The following is a 21,265-nucleotide window of genomic DNA, read 5'->3' as shown; positions in this document are numbered from 1 at the left end:
GATTTTGTAATGGAGAATAGAATGTGTCTGCTGATTTATTTTTTCATTCAAGTGTTTCTCTCCTCCTTTTCGGCAGTCTCTTGCTGTTCCCCTTTCATTGTGTCCAGCTCTACTTCATTTTTCACGTTACTGTTTTGTTCATGTTTTCCTTTCTCCCCACCATCTGCCCTTTTTTCATGGACTCTCTCCTTTGGGCAGTGCAAGCCCAAGAACAGTGGGGTTGTAGTCAAACTTTCCAACCCAAAATCAGAGTTTGAAATCAGACACAATGAGTTCACCCAGCATTAGTACGGACTCTGTAAAACTGATATTACTGAGTTAATCTCTCTATGTGCCTTTTGATTCATCATCTATAGGATGAGAATCCTAAAGGCTCTCAATGTCCTCTTTCCAGTGCAATGAACACCAATTATAAATATTACTTTGAAAATACCAAGATTGCTCGACAGTCTGCCAAGTAATCAGGAGTTTCAGTATGTACACCAATTTGCTGCATTCTTATACCATAACGTCAAGGGCAAACATGGCATATCATATTTAACACTAAAAGGGTTGGGGTTTGCTCAGCAGACAGTCATCTACTTTATAAATGTTACCTCTACATATTTTTAATACAGAAAATTGAAGAGGAGAGAGCAGCTGCAAACCATTTATTATTCTTAAAGTCACATCAACACTAAACAATAGGCTTAGATGTTGCATTATGTGATAGAGCATAAATAATATACCAGGACCATCCTGTTCTTACTACAGTTATTGGCACAACATCCACTCACTTCACTAGAGGTAATATTCACCTTTGGTGCAGAGGAGTAAAGTGCATCCCTTCCATCCCATTTAAGCCTTCAGAATAGTTCTTAAATGGAGTTTTTAGACTTGGTGCTGGCACTCTGTGCAGGGTGAATTACAATCTTCCTGGATAAAAGTTATCTACTGGCAAGTAGCAGAGAATATTTGCTGGCAGTCATAATTTCTGATCTTTTTTTCACATCTGCATAAACCAATTAAATTGATCTGTAGTTTTATTTATTTTGTTGTTAGGTAGGTGTTAAGAGATGTCATATTTTCTATTAAAGACAGAAGCAAATGTCAATAAACAGGTGCACTGACATTCACTCATTAATTTTTCAGCATCCATCATTTATCTCAACTATGGAGATGTCACTGAAGCAGGTAATTCACACACTTGTTTAATTCATATGAATAGTTTGGTATTTTGAGCATTTAGCTTGCTGCTTTGCTGGTGACATCTGTTGCTTATTGGCCAAACTTTCAAAGGCTGCCACTTAAGCTGCATCTGGAAAGTATAGTGTGAACTAGTTTGCCTGGAAAATTGACATTTGCTTGCAAATAGTAGTTTGTATGCACAAACTGGTAATTACTCATGGATGCAAATCCTTAGTCATATGGATGTGGGATTTGTGAATTAAGTTAATACACACATATTTTCCAGACACAACAAAAATTGGACTCTGTATAATCTATCAATTCAACGAGACATTAGTATTATTTTACTATTGGTTATAGTAGCAGTATTAAAAGCAGCACCATTAGGGATCCCAAATAGGGATCAGGGCCTCACGGTGCCAGGCATTGTGCGTACACATAGTAAGAGGCAGTCCCCAATCTATGAGCTTACAGTCTAACTACCCAAGTCACAAAAGGTGGGAGAAAGGAAGTATTATTATTCCCCATTTTACATACTGAACTGAGGCACAGAGTGGTATAGTTATTTGCCCGAGGTCATCCAGATATCATGAATTCCAGGTCAGTGTCATGATTAAAGTCAGAAGTGTCCACCAAACCATCTAGTCTGACCTCCTGTGTGTTACAGGCCATCGACCAAACCATCTAGTCTGACCTCCTGTATGTTACAGGCCACCAACACCACCCAGGACCCGCACACTAAATCCAACAACTGAAATTAGAACAAAGTATTACAGCCCACAAGAAACTGAATGTTATGTGCTACATGCAGAGAGTAGGCGAGAGCCCGAGGTGCACAGTACCTGAGATCCCTGCAATGGCAGGGAAATGATTAGGTGAGATATACCCAGGTAATCCTAGCAAGTGACCTGCACCTACATGCTGTAGAGAAAGACAAACAGCCCCAAGGTCACTGCTAATCTGACCTGGGGAAAAATTCCTTTGCAACCTCACATGTGACAGTCAGTTAGACCCTGTGAGCAAGAATCAGCCAGCCAAGCACCTGAGAGAGAGAATGCTCAATGTCACCTCAGAGCCCTGGATCACCTTATCCAATATCCCATCTCCAGCCACAGCCATCCCTGATGCTTCAGAGGAAGGTGATAAATATATTGGAGGGGAAAAAATCCCTTCCTGACCTGTGCAGGTGACCGTCTGAAACTCTGAAGCATGAGCTTTTAGGAACATAAGACATAAACCAGAAATGACCCCCACGGCTGTTGAACTTAACATCAAGATCTATCTTCCTCTATCAAATTATTAGTAAAGTTACTTTTGTTGTGGATTGCTGCTCATTTTTGATACTGTATATTCATGCCAACATCCTACCAGTGTTTTAGATCCTTGTCCTTCCAGTTCCATTGCCCCTTTCCAACATCATGTCATCTACAATGGATGTGCCCTGAGAAACATTTTACAATGAATGTGAAATTCTCTCCCGTTCAATACAATCTGGGCCAACATTGCGAGGGTGGGTAGCGAGAAAGAGAACATTTAAAATAATTGCTTGAAGAATGCTTCTAATTCATTTGCCTTGCCTGATTTGCAGCAACAATTGTACATTGGTTCCAAAGATGGATTGGTTCAGCTCTCCCTGCACAGATGTCACACGTATGGGAAGGCTTGTGCAGACTGCTGCCTTGCCAGAGACCCATACTGCGCTTGGGATGGAAACTCATGTTCCAGATATGCACCAACTTCTAAAAGGTAAGAATATGTATAGAGTTCCTATGGAAAATCCACCCACTCATGTTCTCTACATTAAGGGCTTCAGAGGTTCCCACTGAGTTTCTAGGCCAGCGAAAACAAGTTGCACTTTTTCAGCATGCTGTTTAGGGAAATTGTAGACATAACCTTGTCCATGTTTTGGTGGGAGTGCTATGAAAACAGTGCAGCACTTTAATATGAATAGCGATAACTGCTCTAGGGCGTCTAACATAACAAGATCACGATACTTATTGTTATGCTACATGTTTTAAGATACCAAGTTATGAGGCTAAGGGCTAGATTGTGTCTGGCTCTGCATGAGTGTGCAAAGGAGGGAAGTGATTCAAGGAGCCTCCCATTCTTGTGCCTCTGCATGGGAGGCAGGCACAATCACAATGCGGAGTGTGACTCTCACATGATACCCCTGGGTGGGTCATCGGCAGCAGGAACTGAAAGGATGAACTAAAAGACACAGGTCTCATGGCTCAAGTGCTTTAGAGTTTACAAACCTCTATCCATAGACTAGCGAAGAACAGAGAACCATAGTGTGTTGGTATAGGTTACACAAGTGCTTTGCTGGGCTAATACCAGCTGCAGCACCAGCCTCCCAAAAGAGAAAGGACCACGGGAGCCATATCTGAACTCTCCCTGAGCCAGATGGAGGGATTTCATGCTGTACTCTAGAAGGCTAATAGAGTTACTGAGTTGGCATTAGCTCCCCCTCCTAGCATTCTGACTGGGTCAGCCAGAATTTCTCAGGTCACGCCACTATTCCAAGGTTTTTCCTCAGCCTCCTCTTCCACCCCTTCGACGAAACTGTCCTGTAGGCAGTCCTCATAATTCGTGCTCATGGGATTTAACTGATTGTCACATGTGAGGTTGCAAAGGCATTTTTTCCCAGGTCAGATTGCTGGCAGTTCCAAAAAATTGAAACAAAATTTAGTTTGAATCAGAATATTACAAAATATTCTCCCCCACTCTCCCACACGAAAGATTTTTTGGCTGCAACTGCATTTTTTGGCATATAAACAATTCACCTGAAAAAGAAGTCACTTTGCCTCTCTGTGCCTCAGTTTCCCCATCTGAAGAATGAAAATAATCAGATTTATCCTCTTGAGATCTATGGATGAAAGTTTGTAAGAGTTAAGCATTATCAATATTATTTTAATGAAACCTAAAAACAGTCACAGAGAGGTTAAGTAATTCTCCCAAAGATCACTACACAAGTTAAATAGTCGAACTGGGAAAAGAATCCAGGAATCTTGACTCCCAATCGTCTGCTCTGTTCATCTCTACATAAAGTTCCCCAAACTGTACGCTGTAGCTGCTGTTCTCAAAACTGTTCCATCTGAAGCAGCACCTACGCTTTTCCAGCATTGCTTGTTTTAGAAAATTCAGTAGTTGACATTACACTGTGTTGGCCTTGAATTGAGTCAGGAATGTGGTCTGTTGAAGCTCGTAGGTTTACATGACGTAGGGTGTTGAGAGTTCTGATGGTTTCCAAGATGATCTGGCCCACCAGATCACAACATCTGTTCTGCCTTTGGATCTGGCAGAGCTCCTATAGCTGATTTGGAAGCTGTCTCTGCCACTAGATTGCCCTCCTCACCCTCTTCTAGGCAGATTTCTCTGCCCAGAGTGATTTTCTTAAATCACCGGCCTGTCTCTTTGTGCCATTTGTACAAATCTCTCTGTGCCACATGCCACTTGAGAGGGAGGCTGGATTTACTTAGGGCTGTAATTGCCAATGATAGGGCAGAAGTGCTGCGGTCCCACATCTGCTGAGCTCCTCTGCATTTTGTTACTGAATTCCAGCAATTATGCCTCAAGTGTTACACATTTTAATGCTCTTGTTATAGGCGAGCCAGGAGGCAAGATGTCAGATATGGAGATCCAGTCACCCAGTGCTGGGATGTGGAAGAAAGTAACTATTTGCGCCTCTTCCTCCAACAAAATGTGTACGGTCAGTGTGTCTGTCTGTTTACTATGCTCTTTGGAACTAGGCCTCTGGAGATATCTGGGCAGCTAATGCCGAGGCAGTTAGAATCCCCAAATACTCTCCATTCAGCCCTCATCCAGCAGTTAGTCTCACTGAGCCATGGGAACTTAAAAGAAGTAAATGGTGAAAACTCCCCCACACACATACTCCATGGGAGGGAGATACCACCAGAAACCCACATGAGTGGGGAAATAAGGCAATAGATATGAATACCCCATACCGCACCATGAGTGAGATGCCAGGACCTCCGCTCCTTTGCAGAGTATCTGGAGAGAGATCCAAGTAAGAAATCCTCTGAGGAAGCAGGAAATGCTCCTTCTTCCTCCCCTAATACATACACATTGACAAAAGTCCCAACCCCTGTTCCAGCTGCCAAACCCTCCAGTTCCCCCTCCCTGCAGCTACTTAAACACTCCCCCATTAACAAGAGCCTTCCCCTTCCCTCAACAAGAAATCCCCCTCTCCCAGCTGCCAAACAGTCTGGCTCTCTCCCTTGGCAACTGCTGCAGTTCACTTACAAAGTGTACTGTCAATGCTAAATCCTGCGGTTACGCTGCAATTTCTGTGGCAGCGTAAAATAAATGAAAAGCTTTCAAAACTGAAGTTTGAGTTAGTCTGGGGTTTTTACATTCAATTATTCAAATGAACAGCCCAGTCACAACTAGAGATGTAAAAGGTTAAACGGTTAACCAGTTAGCATTAGGCTTACTGTTAACTGACCTTAACCGTTTAACCGTTAACCACGGCGGCCCTGTGCCAGCAGGAGGGACCCCAGCCCCAGCTACATGGGGCCGGCAGGCGCAACCCTGGTCAAGTCGGGCCGGCCGGCCAGAGGGACCACAGCCTTGGCTGCGCCGCACTGGCTGGGCTGGCGGAACCCCAGGTAGGCTGAAGCGGCCCCAGCCCCGGCCACGCTGGACTGTGCTGCCAGCTGGAGTGACCCCAGCCCCCGCTATGCCAGGCTAGCCGGAGTGACCTCAGTTAACGGTTAACCAGTTAAATGATATAATTGTAATTGTTTAACCGGTTAAACTTATTAGCCAATATTCACATCCCTAATCACAACGGTATTGATAGTATTGCCGTGTTTAATTTTTGACCTAGTAGAAGCCGTTCCCTTTGATCAATCTCTGATAATTTTCACGTCACTGTGGTGCTGGAAGCCTGCTGCAGAACTCAACATATTTTGCGGCCAAAATTAGGGCTGTTTGCCATGAAATCAAAGACCAGTCTGTTGCATGGTATACTGGGCTCTCACTGTGCATATATACTGCAGGGATCATTAAAAAGTCAGGATGAAATCTTGGTTCTATTGAAGTTAACGGCCAAACTCCCATTGATTTCAGTGGGGCTGGGATTGCACTCTCACGATCCACTCCACAATTACTACATAGTGGTATCTGAGATATGCCACAGAGCATAGGGTTACTGTAGGGATGCCAGCCCGACTGCTGCTGTCAGGTATCTCTTTGTAGAGAAATGGTTATTGAAGTTATTGTCTTTGATGAACAAATACAAAATTACTTAGATGTTGCACTAATATAAACTCAATCCTGAGCCCAAATATGGTGGCAAAAATGGAATGTATGGCTATGTATTATACAAAAATGGAATGTATTAGCAGCTAGGTGGGTATTTCCCCTGGTGCTGTAAAACAGGTTCAGATGGCCTTGTGTCATCCCACTTCCAGCCCCTGGCAGATTAATAATAATAAGTATTAATAATATATAATAATTATATTATGATAGCACCTCCCAGCTCCAGTTGTGACTGGGGCCCTATTGTGCTAGACACCGTACCAACAGAGTGCAAGAGGCAATCCCTGCTCTGAAGATCTTGCAATCTAAATAAACAAGACAGACAAAGGCTGGGAGGGGAAACAACAGCACAGAGAGGTGGAGTGACTTTTTCAAGGTCATTGGCAGAGCCAAGAGAAGAAGCCAAGTCTCCTTACTTCTAGTTCAGTGCCCTATCTGGAACACACTGAGCTCCAGCAGTAACTGCCTAGTAGATGACCACTAAAAGGGAGTGATTTCAGTTAGCCTTGAGGCTGCTCTAAAGTATGCAGGGTGCTAAAGCAGTCCCTGGTGGCTCTCCGAATTGATGGAACTACAACCAGCACTTATGACTACCCCACCTCTACTCTGCTTAGTCTCCACTGGGTGCACAGAGGATGGAGCAGAGGAAAAATGCAGGTAAAATATTGAATTCACCAGCAGTGGCTGTATCTCTTTAAAGTTAAGTAAGTCAGTGGTACAGATCGTATTAACTGCTCTAAAAAACAGTTGCATTGGAGGAAAGTTAGCAGCTGCCTCTAAGTCCTAGCTGTTAGATTTTAAGCTAAAAGTTAAGTTTCCTTTTGCTTATTTTATAATTCACTTGCTCCTATAGCATCTGTTCTGAATCAGTCTATTTTATCATTGCTTTAAAAATCAGGTCAGGGTTAATCTTCAGTACCATGTTTGCTTTCCAGGCATTAGTCATGAAACTGCTGATGAAAAGGTGATTTTTGGCATTGAATTTAATTCAACTTTTCTGGAATGCATTCCTAAGTCCCAGCAAGCCTCTATTAGGTGGTATATTCAACGCTTTGGAGAAGAACATCAAGAAGAGGTAAGTTATAGGTATCAAGGCGAGCTTCCTCGGTGGAAAATTCAGCTGAGTATTCGAAGGCAGGAGTTATTGGGATTAGTAGATGTTTTTCTTTTCCTTGCTTCACCTTAGGGATCACGTAGTGTTCTGGTATCACTATTTAGGGCATAAAGAGGGTGGGAGAGAGGCCATTTGCACTGTACTACGGGCAGATTTATTTTATTTATTCTGATTTATAAACTCATTAAAAAAAAAAAAAAAAAAAGGGAGAGAGAGAGAGAGAGAACCTAACCTTTGCTCTAAGCACTCCTGGGTGCATTTTAAAAAGACAGACTACTCCAATAACACCTTTTCCCCCAATAATTAACACATGGAATAACTCAGCAGCCAAAAACATATTCAGAATTTTCTGTTCTCTATAAGTTTACATATCACCCTCATCACGCTAGTATCTGAGAACCTTAGGACCAGCACCCGAGATGTTTCCTGCCTTACAATCTTTATAATTTCCCATGGAGTCCTCTCACACTAGTGAAAAACAAATGGGCATTAGAGCATGTCCTGAAGGTCAACACATTGGGACTGGTTTGGACTGACTTTCAAACCTAAGGACCCCTCACAGAGAATGCCTTTTGCCCTCATAGAAGCTATTTTTCATCTCAGGCCACTCCCTACCACCTGCGTAGTCATCACAACTGTGGTGGTAGTGAAAAGGGGGAGGTAAGATGGTCGAAGGTTTTAGATGAGCTTTATTGTTCAATGTTCATCCCAGATGCCTTTGGATCTGAACCAGATTGAATTGTTTTTTGGTTTTTTTTTCAAGCTCAAGCAGAGTTTAAATATCAGAGTCCTACAGGAACTATTAAATATACACCATGGTTTATGGCTCAGCCTTCCACTGATTGTGGGCACTAGCAACTCTCCCATTGACTGTGATGGCAAGATTGATCTCTTTCTTTCTAAGGGATGAGAAATTCCAGCTGTGGCTGATTTTGACATCCATCAATACTTGAAAAATTATATTGTATTTTGATCAGCAGGCCTGCTGGTATGTCTTGAGAATGGCCAAAGAACACCAACAGACACAGGTGGCTAAACTGAGAACTGTGCTATGCATGGCTTGGAAGACCTATATTTATCACACCAGAAATATTGTAATTCGTGCCCTAATTGTTTTATTTTTGACTCTCTTGTGCAGGAAGTTGTATTCCTTACCTCACTAGTGGCCCTCTTCAGAAAAGCGCTTAAGTATATGATTACATCCAACCCAATTTATGAAAACAACTGAGCAATTATTTAAGTCCCATTCTTTTCAAAGGGATTGATGCACATGCTTAACTGTGTTCCAGGTAACTGGAACTGGGGTTTAGATGAGCCACAGTCATTATAAAAACTACCTTTCACCTCTGTAATACCTAACCAAGGTTCTCAAAAGAATTTACAAACATTAATTAACCAAATATTACATCTGAAGAGGGTTTATTTCATATTGATAATGTTTAACACCTCTTAGATCTGAACATGCTTTGCAAAGTTGGTTAAGCATGATCATCTTCATTTTTCATGTTGGGAAACTGAGATACAACAGGGTTGGTGGGTTACTAATGTCCATTCCTGTAGCTAAATCAGGAATTGAAACGCCTGGCTCTCTGTCTGATGCTTTAACAAGACTAGTTTTCCTCCCTGGATTTTGTTCAACCCACTTTGGAAAAACACAGATTTTGTTAGAAATCGAAGACTCAATCAGTGCAACTGATGGTGGGCAAAACAAAGATGTCTTTAAAGAACCTTTCCATCTCACTTGTTCTTTGAGCTGGCTTAAGGCCAAACTGGCCTTTGGTTACATGAGAACAGGCTAAGGGCTGAGCAAACTTTCACCAACTTGTAATAGCCCCAAATAGCCAATATGCCAGAATGCTATGGCCCCACTCCCTAAGCCGGGCTATGAGAACAGGTAGTGTAGAGTGAGCCATATAGGTTTTATGCCACCCAGGGACTCCCCTACACCACAAGATTCCACAGCTGGTTCAAAAAATAGAACCAAGGATCTGGCATGAAAGGCATAAGGAGGGGGTTTATGGCACTTGCATCTCTAATATGCACCCAGCACACATTTGCAGCCTTTCAAGGCAATGTTTACTAGGTTCGCACTATGTAAACAATCTGACGTGTTTATATGAGAAAAGTCAAGTTTTGATAAAATGCTACATTAACCATTGGGCACGTTTGAGAAGAAAACTCTCCAAATTGCTTTTCTGTGTTATGGATTTTAACTACAAGCAAAGAGTTTCTTATCACATGCTGCCAGTATATCCATGGGAGTATACACATGATGTTTTATCTTGATAAAATAGATGCTGGAGCTCATGTTCTCCTTGCCGGTGAATGCTTGTTCCTATGTTCCATCTGCTAGTATGTTGACCCAATCTAGTTTTTCTTATCGTAAGCAATGGTGCAACCATTTTTTCCCTTTTCAAAATCATCCTGATGGTGCATTTCAAAACAAAACAAAACAAAACAAAAATAATTCTTTCTTTTAGAGAATCAAGGTAGGTGAGGAAATAGCTTTTATTGAACCAACTTCTGTTGGCAAGAGCTCTGTATAAGCTTGAAAGCTTGTCTTGAACCAATCAAAATTGGTCCAGAAAAAGATAATACCTCATCCACCTTGTCTCACTAATATCCTGGGACCAATACAACTACAATGCTCTTCTTTCTTTTGTTATTTTTAAAGATAAAGAAAAAAATAATAAAGCTGCATTTTCAAATTGGGTACCTAAAGTAAGGTCTGTAAATTCATGTGTAACCACCTAAATAAATCAGCCCGCTGTTAAGAGATGCTGAGCTCTCACTACTCCTGTTGGTCAGGGCCGGCTCCAGGGTTTTGGCTGCCCCAAGCAGCCAAAAAAAAAAAAAAGCCGCGATCGCGATCTGTGGCGGCAATTCGGCGGGAGGTCCTTTGCTCCCAGTGGGAGTGAGGGACCGTCCTCCGAATTGCCGCCGAATACCTGGACGTGCCACCCCTCTCCGGAGCGGCCACCCCAAGCACCTGCTTGCCAGGCTGGTGCCTGGAGCCGGCCCTGCTGTTGGTGTTTGGCATCTCTGAACCACAGGCTCTTTTTATTGAGATGGTCTAGCTTTGGGCACCCATGTTTGAAATTTTTCCCTCAGTGTTGGATACCACACAGATGGCCTCTATAGAAAATCCAAAGATAGAGAGATATTAAGTTGAGGGGGTTTTAATGCACTTTACTTTGACTAAAACACCATATGTAACAGAAATAAGGAAACTGTATTTAACATGTAGCCTGATCTTTGCTCAGTCAATACCTTACCATAACTTTTCCCATTACAATTCTATATTCTGCTCTCTCTTCCTGCGTTATATTTCTCTAGTAACACTGTATGTTATTGTAGTGCATGTCTTAAAGGTATAACTTATTGTGATGACGATACCATGCTTTGTGAATGACTCAGTGCACCTGGAACTTAAGTTACAGACTTTTAGTTACAGTGGTGTAGCTGGAATGTTTCAGCAGATCTTTAAACCTCACTTTACAAATAGATGGTTACGCTTTGTCCATGACATGCAATACAGCTTCCTGAGGGGAGAGAAAGGGCAAAATCCAGACTAGATTGGGAGCCTTTGGCCCAGCAGGATGTCTCCTGCATTTCACCTTTAAGGTCATGGTTCAGAATCCTACTTCCAGTCAGAATGGCCTATGGGAGGGGACAGGATCTCCTGTGGTACAGGAGCTGTCACCAGGTCATTCTGCTGCCAGGGGGAGTGCGTTTCCCTGCGGTTTGGTGGGTCATGAGTCAATTATCTGGTGCTTTTGTATTTAGTGTTGCTCACGCAATTGATCATGTTTATTCCCATATTTGGAAGGTTAGTCACTGACTTGTCGGAGAACATTTTTGTGACTTGGATTAATAAAAAAACCTGTACATCATTTATTCGTAAGGCTTTAATGTGCTGAATTTCCTGCAGCTTAAGCTTGGCTGTTTGTTTATTCCTTTTTAAATTCCTATGTGTTGTGTTATGTACATAATAGGTGTCTGGGACAGAAAAAGCAAACCCAATGTTCCCTGCAAAGCTATTAACATTGGCCTCCTATGGTTTTTAAAAATATTCGTCTGTCTCTGACCCAGAGTCTCCTGTGGCCACAGGTTTGCCAGGCTGTCATGTCCCTTTCCATGGGACATAGCAAGCCATATGTTTTGAAACGACAGCCTATTAATTGATATGGTTTAACTCCATGCATGATGTGGGTGATGGAAGATAACACATTGGGGAGCCTCCGCATATTTCAGCTTCTTCACCATCAGCTCACTCTTTCCCACTGTCCCACCCCATGTTCGCTGGTTGATGTTAGCCATGGATTGGGCTATCCAGCCTGGTTGGTAATCCTCTTTGAAAGGTATGTGTTTGGTAGGATACTGAACTCTATTGCTGTGGTCATCATATTGGAGATAGGGATGCATTTTTTCCCTAAGTGCATTTTGCCCTGGTTAGAGGGATTGGGCTTCAGTTGCATCTGGCAGTTATCTCTGTTTTGTAGATATTTGTTTGTTATCTGTTTTGTTGATATTTTTGGTGGTGAATTGGTGAGTGAGGCGTTGGTCTTTGTTGGTTTAGTCAGTGGCTGATGATTTTTGTGTGATTACAGCCTATTTTCTTTGGCCACAACGTCATGGGCATGAGTTTCTGGTGGTGATTGTAGATAGATTCTGTGACTATTCAACCCCAAACCCAAGAGTCAGAGGAAAGCAGAATGGAGAAGAGGGCTAAGTTTGGCAGAGAAGAGCACTTATGGGCATAGACCTTATTATCGAGTGAAGATTTAAGAATACACCATCCTGTATCAGGCCCAATTATTTGAGAAGCGAATTTTGTCTTGGGGGCCAGTGAATGGTGATTAGTGGGAACTCTGGGCCAGATTGAAATACACACTGCCCGGCAGGGATGGAATGTCCTAGAAGGTAGTTATTGACTAATTTGCTGTTGAATTTAATTAAAGGTGCAGCCAATTTGCTTTTTACCATAAGTTAGTGGTGTGATGTACTTTCTTGGGGAAATCTCCTGGTGTTGACAGCAGGGTCAACTTACTCTTTAAAGGTTTGAACTGTTTCATTTTGTTGACCAATGATTCTTTCACACTTCTATTTTACTTTAACCAATTAGGTGGCGGTGGTGGGTTGTTGTTGTTGTTTGTTTGTTTTTTAATTCCTTGAAGTCCATAAATCAGACCATTATTTTTTCCACAATTTCCAAGAAAAAATTATATCCTGAGCTGAGATATGCCATGTGGAAATTCAGGGAGATTGATTTGATTTGGGTAAACGTAGGGTGGGAGTTTAAAAATTACCCTTCCAATGGGAAGTTAGTTTCAACCTTGCCTATAGTGGAACTGATGTCTCTCCATACATAATGACATTATGTCCCAAAAACCGAAGAAGAGCTCTGTGTAAGCTCAAAAGATTGTTTCTCTCACTAACAGAAGTTGGTCCAATAAAAGATATTATCTCACCCACCTTGTCTCTCTATTATGTCCCCACACATTCTTCATTTTTCCTTTAGATTTTTAAGTTCAAATAGATGTTGTAAAAAAGAGTTTGAATTCAATTATTATTTTTCTCAATATAACAGTATCAACATGGCACATAATAAAAATATCCACGTTCTCAATGGAATGATGATATAGGCCACTGATAATGAAGACCAAGGAGAATTCTCAGTGAACGCTCCCTATTTTTGTTTCTCCACCCTTTCTTTGTTCAGTGGTAACATTTAACCCATGGTTAGCTCAGCTTTACCTCTAGTGCTTTTTCACATGTTGATTAATGAGGGAAGGCAGGCTTTGAAGCGCTATCTTCTCACAGACAGGTGCAATGTTTTAACTGTGAAAGAGTTCACATGTGAATTATTTGTAATAAGGGAGCCATCTAAACACACCATTTATAAAGGACAGAAGATGGTGACCTAACGTGATGCCATGCCACTTTTGAATCCTTAGTTGTTTTCCATCTGACTGTTTCAAGATTTGCCATCCTTATGGCAATGCGTGTTCCCCCCATTGCTAAATTCATGCTGTAAAATTCAAGCAATTAATATAAATGAACCTCTTATTCATTTGCCAGGCATTTTCTGCACATTTTATTTAATATTTTATATCAAGGATCAAAAACTATTTAAAAGTTGCTGAAAGAATATACAGAATGCTGTCCAACTCTGCTACCTTGTCATTGAGAAGATATAGCATGCACACTGCAACCTAGTTGCAGGCTGAATCAAAGCAACTACATGACACCAGAAAAGTTACATCGGTAAATGTTGATAACTGCTTAATTTCTGTGGCTCACAATATTGGCTCTGATTCAACAAAACACTTAATCATATGTTCAGCTTAAAAATACCTGCTTAAAGTTAATCATATTATTGAATTGGAATCTCTGGTCTTCTGAATTGCTGAACAAAACTCGTTATAGCCCCAGCAGAATGATTGGTTATGATATGCTGAAAAATAATGAAACCACATATGACAGAAATAAAACGACATCTCCTACGTAACCAGGCTTTTCACTATACTCAAAATTTAATAAAACATGTTTTACGTCTGCAGGTCAGGAACTAAAGAACAAATTAAGTATTCAAGTGAAAGGTTAAAGATCTACTACCAAGTAATGAAATGCCAGGTGTTTATGAAACTCCAGAGTCCTGTGGGGGAAAAAGTAGAGAGGAAAGTCAGGAAGAGTTCTGAACCTATGGGTAAAACAACATAAACAGGATACCAAAAAAGAGAAGTGGGAGGGAAAACAATAATGAATTGTGGCTCAATATGTGTGAAATCAGAGCCATAATTTCATCCTGTCAGAGAATAAGAAAGGAATGAACAATGAAGACACAGAAAATCACCATAAATCAATAATCAACATGTAAATGGGACATTGAATAAGAACCTTATTAATTAAAAGTAGAAGTAGAGATGGATTAGGATTAAGAGACACAAACACTTTAGTGATGTTAGCCTGTGGTGTGGGCTCCCAAGGAAAGTGATGGGAACCTCAATGTTTAGCACATTTATAACTATGCTGTGTCAAACTGCATATGAAGGCTACTGTATTACAAATAACACATGGTAATAATTAGTACAGAGATGGACTAAGTGACCAAACAGCTGTTTTCCAATTCTAGATTCTTCAAGATCCTCCATAGCTCTGTCCTTCCTTTTACTTGACAACAGGCTGAGCCCCACTGTGGTTTCTTTGAATCAATGTACAGCTAGCTTAGCCAGCCAGCTGGAGATTCCCTTACTGTAGGAGGTCTGACGTATAGCCAATATACGGCGACCAGATAGCAAGTGTGAAAAATTGGGACACTTTTTTGCGGGGAGCTATAGTTGCATATATAAGACAAAGCCCCTAATATTGGGATGGTCCCAATAATATCAGGATGTCTGGTTACCCAAAGCCAATGTAACTGGCGCTCTACCACCCAAATCAGAGATGTGGCCAGCGCAAGCTGTACTCTGGTGATCCCCAGCTGACAAACAGCTCTTCAGAGGACATTGCAGCTGGGACATAGTGTAGAACAGCCCTCAATCTGCTCAAAACTATGCTGCCATGGAGCCACAGGATGCCGCTTTGAAACTCCCTTACCTGGGCTCAGCAGTGGTTTGAGCCTGTTGTCTCTTACTGTGTCATCTCTTCTGCTCCACCAGCGACACCAGACTTTTCGCCCTGGTCATCAACTTTACCCACAGCCCTCTTTGCACTTTCTTGCACACTAGTCCCTACTCCCGGCATGAGCTCAAGCCCCTTTTTAAGATCCACCGTTGCCATTACGCCTACATGAAATTAACCAGGTTAAGGCATGTTTTCCCAGAATTATTTAAAAACCTTTCCTCATACTGCCATGCCCATGCTGATTAAATGCATAATCTTGGCCTTCTAAGCACCTAGGAGAAGGCATTCTGTTTTCTTTCTGTTTTGGAAGGCACTTAATAATACATCTTTGGGTGGCCTTAGAAATAATCATAGGAAAAAATGAGGGAACCCTTGCCCTTAAAATAGGCCTTTTCAAAAACTTAAAAGATCTCCTTCACATTCTATCTTTACAGGATACCAAATGTTGTGGTATCACTTGACACAATACAATGCCATGTCTAGATGAAATTTTCAAGAAAGCTCACTCGGTCTAACTCTACTCCTGTTGAAATCCATATGGGTTCTAATGGCAACAGAGTAAAGGCCAATGCTGAGCAGTTTTGAAAATCCCACCCTATATTTCTCTGTCTTCCTCAGCTACCCAGCAGATATCCATGTCAATGTTTCTTAATTGGTGGGTCACAATCGTTATGGGGGAAGAAAGGGGGGATCATGAAAGGCAATTGGGGAGATGGGGGAGGTTTGTGAGGTATTGAAAATTTTATTATAATCTAAACCAAAGAAAATCTCTCTCCACCATTGCCCACACAGCCTTACTTTTCAGGGTCAAGTATTGTCTCTTAGCAGCGTGAAACACACACTCAAATAAATTATATAGGCTTATCTTTGTTATCATTGATACATTTTTATTACCTTACAGTAAGCGCAAGGGGTTTGCAAATTTTTTTTTACTTCAAATAAAGGGATGCCATCCTGAAAAGCTTGGTAAAACTGCCCTACGTGATAGAATCTAGCGAAGGAAAAGACTTATTGAATTACCTAGTCCATCTCCCCGCTATTGCAGGACTGTTAGCTGCTGTAAATGTACTTGTATTTTGACCATGACTAATTTAGTTTAACTCAGACAAACGTTGGGGTTGTATAGTGCCTGGTATCAAAAGATCACAAAGCACTTGCCAGACACTTATTAAATAAGCCTAACTTCCCCCTTGTGATGCAGTCAGTATTATTGTCGCCAATTTATGAATGAGGAAACTGAAGCCCGGAGCTGCCTTGCCTCAGGCCATAGTGTGTGTCCGTGACAGAACTAAACAGAACCCACCACTAAGCCCCAGCTGAGCCGAGTTCCGTTCAGTAGACCACCCTGCCTTTCTAGTAGCTGACTTGTGCTCTCTGAATGGGTCATCAATGGCACACAGGCAGCTGCACATATCTGGCTGAAGAGCACTTCAGCTGGTATGGTAGCAAGCCAGGCAAGCAGGACTTATATATATTATTTAGGGATGAAGAATTGCTTACAGATTTTTCACATAAAAACAGTGTGTAGTCTACCCACTGTGAATACAGTTAATTTACTCATCTTTATGCTTCCCTGATCATCTTCCTCTGAAATATGCTGGAAGGGCAGATGTATAGTCTGGGACGTTTTCCAGATTTCTTTCTTTTTTCCCAGTGAGGCACTCAGCACAATAGTGAATTAAACAGGATCCTTGTGTATTATAACAATGCCACCAGTGGTGCTGAAGATGTGCTTAATGTGCATGCTGCATTGTGAGCTAATCGAACTGAACCACAATCCCTTCGCTGTTGTTCTCCCCTGCAGCCTCTGTGCGGCAGCAGAACACTGCACACTCTGTGAACTGCCAGCTTCCTTTTCCAACATCAGTGCTTCAGAGGGAATGTACCCTGGGGTATGGAATTAGAGCAAGGGATTGGGAGACAGAGCTTTACTCACAGCTCTGCCACTGAGTCTTTGTGTGACCTTGGGCAAATCACTTAGCATCCATGTTTCTCCATCTGCAAGGATCCTAACATATCCGTGCCTCAGAGAGGGATTGTGAAGCTTAATTAATTTTGTAAATCACTTGTAGGTTACCAGATTTGCAAAGTAGCAGGTACTAATTGCATTGAGCCACCAGCACCCCAGTGGCTAACATGTCATATTGTGCTAGATATAGCAAGTATTTCCACAGCCTTCACAATCTCAAGTACAATTCCACAAATGCTGCAGTGAATAGGGTACATAATGCACAGAAATTCAGCCTTAGCTTTAAATTTCTGTTTTTTTTCTAGGTTTTCTCTAGGATCCTGAACCCTACATGATAAAAGAATTGCACTGGATTTTAGCTCCCTGAATCTTATTCACGTTTTTCTGCTCTCACTTACAATGGTATAAATGAAGCATAACTACATTGAAGTTAAGAGAGTTTACACTGTTGTAAACCCAGTGTCAGATCAGAATGAGACTTATTGACTTAATTGTTATTACTATTGATTTATTATTTGTATTGCGATAGTGGCTAGGCATCCCAGCCGTGGACCAGGACCCCATTGTGCTATGTGTTGTAGAAACAGAATAAAATGATAGCCCCTGCCCCAAACAGCTTGCAATCTAATGGGATTTGTCCAGCTAACTATCCAGCTCTTGCTTCGAGAAAGTAGGCTACCTTACCATGGTTTTGGTCTGTTTAATTGTATTATTTCTTGGTGACTCTATCCTCTCAGACTGTATGTACCTTTAACTAAGGCATGCTGATGAGACTATAATTATCAATTGAATAGTAGAACTCTGAAATTCAAATGGTTCCATATGCATCTGTCTATCTAAGGTACTTATATGCCAGTGACCTAGAGGTAAAAGGCTGCATTGTCAGTCCCTGAGCCAACTGTCCCCTCTGTCTCCTCTACTCCCCACCTATAATGTACTCAAATTTTATTTTTCCTGTGCTTTTAATGCATTGTTTTCTGCTTTGTCCAATCTCACAGCTGAAGGCTGACGAGAGAATCATCAAAACGGAATACGGGCTGCTGATCCGTAGCCTGCAGAGAAAGGACACAGGGGCGTATTACTGCAAAGCACAGGAGCACATGTTCATTCACACCATTGTGAAGTCAAATTTGAATGTCATAGAGAACGGGCACATGGAAAGCACTCAGAAAACGGAGGACAAAGACAGATGGATGAGAGATTTGCTTACTGAGTCGCGGCTGAGGTACAAGGATTACATCCAACTCGTCAGCAGCCCCAGCTTCAGCCTGGATGAATATTGTGAACAGATGTGGCACCGGGAGAAACGGCGGCAGCGGAACAAAGGTGGGGCAAAATGGAAGCACATGCAGAAGATGAAGAAAAAGTGAAATCGAAGGCACCATGAACCTGTCAGCAGCCCACATGCCAGGCCTACATCTACGTAGTTTTATAGTCTATTTAAAGAAAGGACGTTTAACATGCAAAAATACTGTGTTCTGTTTTGTGCATCCTTCCTATTAATTAATATTGCTTCATACTGAGATTAGATAATGCACAGTCATTATTAGTCTGTATATGACTGCACTGTAATACTGGAATACTTTAGCAAATGGCAAGTTCCTTATTTGAGCATCGCACTCAAGGCAATAATTCCAAATCTGGTTTTTTTCCCCAGAAATTCAGATTTTTTAGCTAACACTTAGATCACAAGAAGCTGATTCATGAACATGTGGGTGTTACACAGCTTCCCTAGCATAATTTTTATATGAGATTTAAAGTCTGTGTTATAGTGCATTATTAATCATTCCACCCCAGAGATGGCTGCAGTTCAGGGGTATGTGGATGTATTTGTAAAAGTGCTTTGATCTTGTAAGGATGGGAGGTGCCATATAGATACAGGCTATATTGTGACAGATCTGCAAAACTATACTAAATTACCCATTGGGCATATATTTCGGTACATGGGTGGCATTTGCTGGCACATAGAAGCAAAGCAAAAAAGTCAAATTAAATATCAGTTTAAGAGTAACGCTCGTTTTCCCCATAAAAAATGTAATCACATTTTAAGAGGAGGAAATATAAAGCTTTATTCATTAGGGCATAAGCAGCCTCTAGTTTGCAGTCCATCTGCTGAAATGAAATGTTGACTCAAATTGAAACTGCCAGCAAGATACTCGAGAGTAAATGTCCTAAGCAGCGCGTGGAAGATATGTGCACAAACCCTATTAACAAATAATGGGATTTCTGCCTTCACCTCTATTGTCTCGCTGAAGATTTTACCCTTAATGTCTCTACTCACCCCTACAACTCTAACCCCCGGCTGGCTTCATTTTCTGGAGTATGGTTAGTTTGTTGTGGAAAAAAAGAGGAGCGGAGAACACACACGCACAAAAACCCTCCCAAACTTGATGACAAAAGACAATGAGGGAAACATATTTGGTGACAGAAAGAAACTGACAGTGCTCTTACGCCAGGTATAACAATGGGGAGAGAGCAGACATTCCTCAGACTTGTGTATTTGTTTCATAAAAGCTCTTGTGTATTTCAAACAAGGCATTCTGTTGTTGGAATTAATACTATTTTATTAGAATTAAATAAAAACAGAAAGTGCCCACATGTAAATAAACAGAAGTAGAAGTTAGAGATGAGCAGCTTTGCGATTTACAATAACATCATTTGTAAAGTGTTCCTAGTTTTACTTTCTGCGCTTTAATAAGATAAATCTTCTTGTATGAGCAAGAGACACTGTGCTTCCTTCAGATCTGATTTACACCAGTGTAACTCCATTGGCTTCATTGGACTTTCTCCCAATTTACATTAGTGTAAGCAAGATCAAAATCAGGGCTATTGCCTCTTCTCATGCTTTGCAGCCCCTCTCCCCCACTCTACCAAACCTCCCCCTTTCTGCCTTTCACGCCTCTTTGAGTGTGAAATGACAAATTAGCCACTTCCTCACATGGAAGAAAGCTTTGATGGATACTAAACCGACAGACTTTACTTGTTTCTCATGCATTCTACATGTCTTGAGAGCAAAGTCTGTGGGAACGCCATGTAATTGGTGTGCAATTCATTAAGGAACCAAGAACTTTGGCTCTGCATGCTGGAGATTATCCCTATCCGCTACCCAATGTGTGTGTGCATTCAGTTCCTGATCAATAATTGTGTCCGCACAATCTGTGCCATCGTACATTTCCTTTCTGATAAATGATACAAATATGGTGATGTGTTTTTCAGATTGTAGAAAGGAACCTCAGCTGACTCAAGTTCTTGTAAAAAAAAAAAACAAAAAACTAAAACAGAATGTGCATGTATTGTATAAAGCCAGGGATATTGTGTCATTAATTTTAGATTTTTTGTTTTTTCTTTAAGAGATACATTAGTTAATTAGAAGGCATTAGGTAGTTTGTGTACAGTACTTTGATAGTGTACTCTGCAAGTGTTAAATATTATAAAAGATGAGAGGGGAGTTTCATTGTACAGGACCTTTAATCAAAGAGACTGATGTCCTAGGCTTTTATTAGTAAGCTTAGTCCTTACTACTCTGAGTAGCCTATTAATATCTATAATGTCTTTTCACAGTAGTAAGCATTATGCTCAGAAGTCAGCTTGTACAGCAATAGCACCTTAGGCCAAGATTTGCAAAAGTGACTAGTGATTTTGACTGCCCTGATATTTGGTGCCCAATTTGAGACTCCAGAAGGGGTGTTATCCTGTAAATATGAGGCCCCTTTAAGAAATCTCAAGTTAGACACCCAAAAAATGAGACACTTAAAATCTTGAATCACTTTCAAAAATTTTTGCCTAAGGATGACTGCAGTCACCATACAGAACCCACTGATGTATTCCTTGTTGTATTTTATCAGTCCAGAGAGTACCATCTCTCCGACTTGGTCCTCCTGGAAATGAATGGTGCCACACCATGACTAAGCTAAGGTGCTAGCATCAACTAATCCATTTTAGGCCGATGCTCACATGTACTGACAAGGGGCCTGCTCCTGTTACCACTGAAGTCAATGGGAGCAAGACAGGACTCAGTATTGTAATTATTGATTACAGCACAAACCCTACTTACCTTCTTCATGAAAGTAGAACCATTGGACTTTTTTAGGGTTGCCAACCCTCCC

At 41.4% G+C, this 21,265-nt stretch overlaps 1 pseudogene; it reads left to right on the top strand.

The window, feature by feature from the left end:
* Positions 1 to 1,152: 1,152 nt before the first annotated feature.
* Positions 1,153 to 19,880, top strand: LOC135980999 (semaphorin-3D-like; annotated as a pseudogene).
* Positions 19,881 to 21,265: the final 1,385 nt, after the last annotated feature.

The sequence above is a fragment of the Chrysemys picta genome, chromosome 1 (genome assembly GCF_011386835.1).
Source record: "Chrysemys picta bellii isolate R12L10 chromosome 1, ASM1138683v2, whole genome shotgun sequence".
In the NCBI taxonomy this organism is placed as follows: Eukaryota; Metazoa; Chordata; order Testudines; family Emydidae; genus Chrysemys; species Chrysemys picta.
The sequence above is the reverse complement of the archived record's forward strand: the minus strand, read 5'-3'. Positions and strand labels throughout refer to the sequence as shown.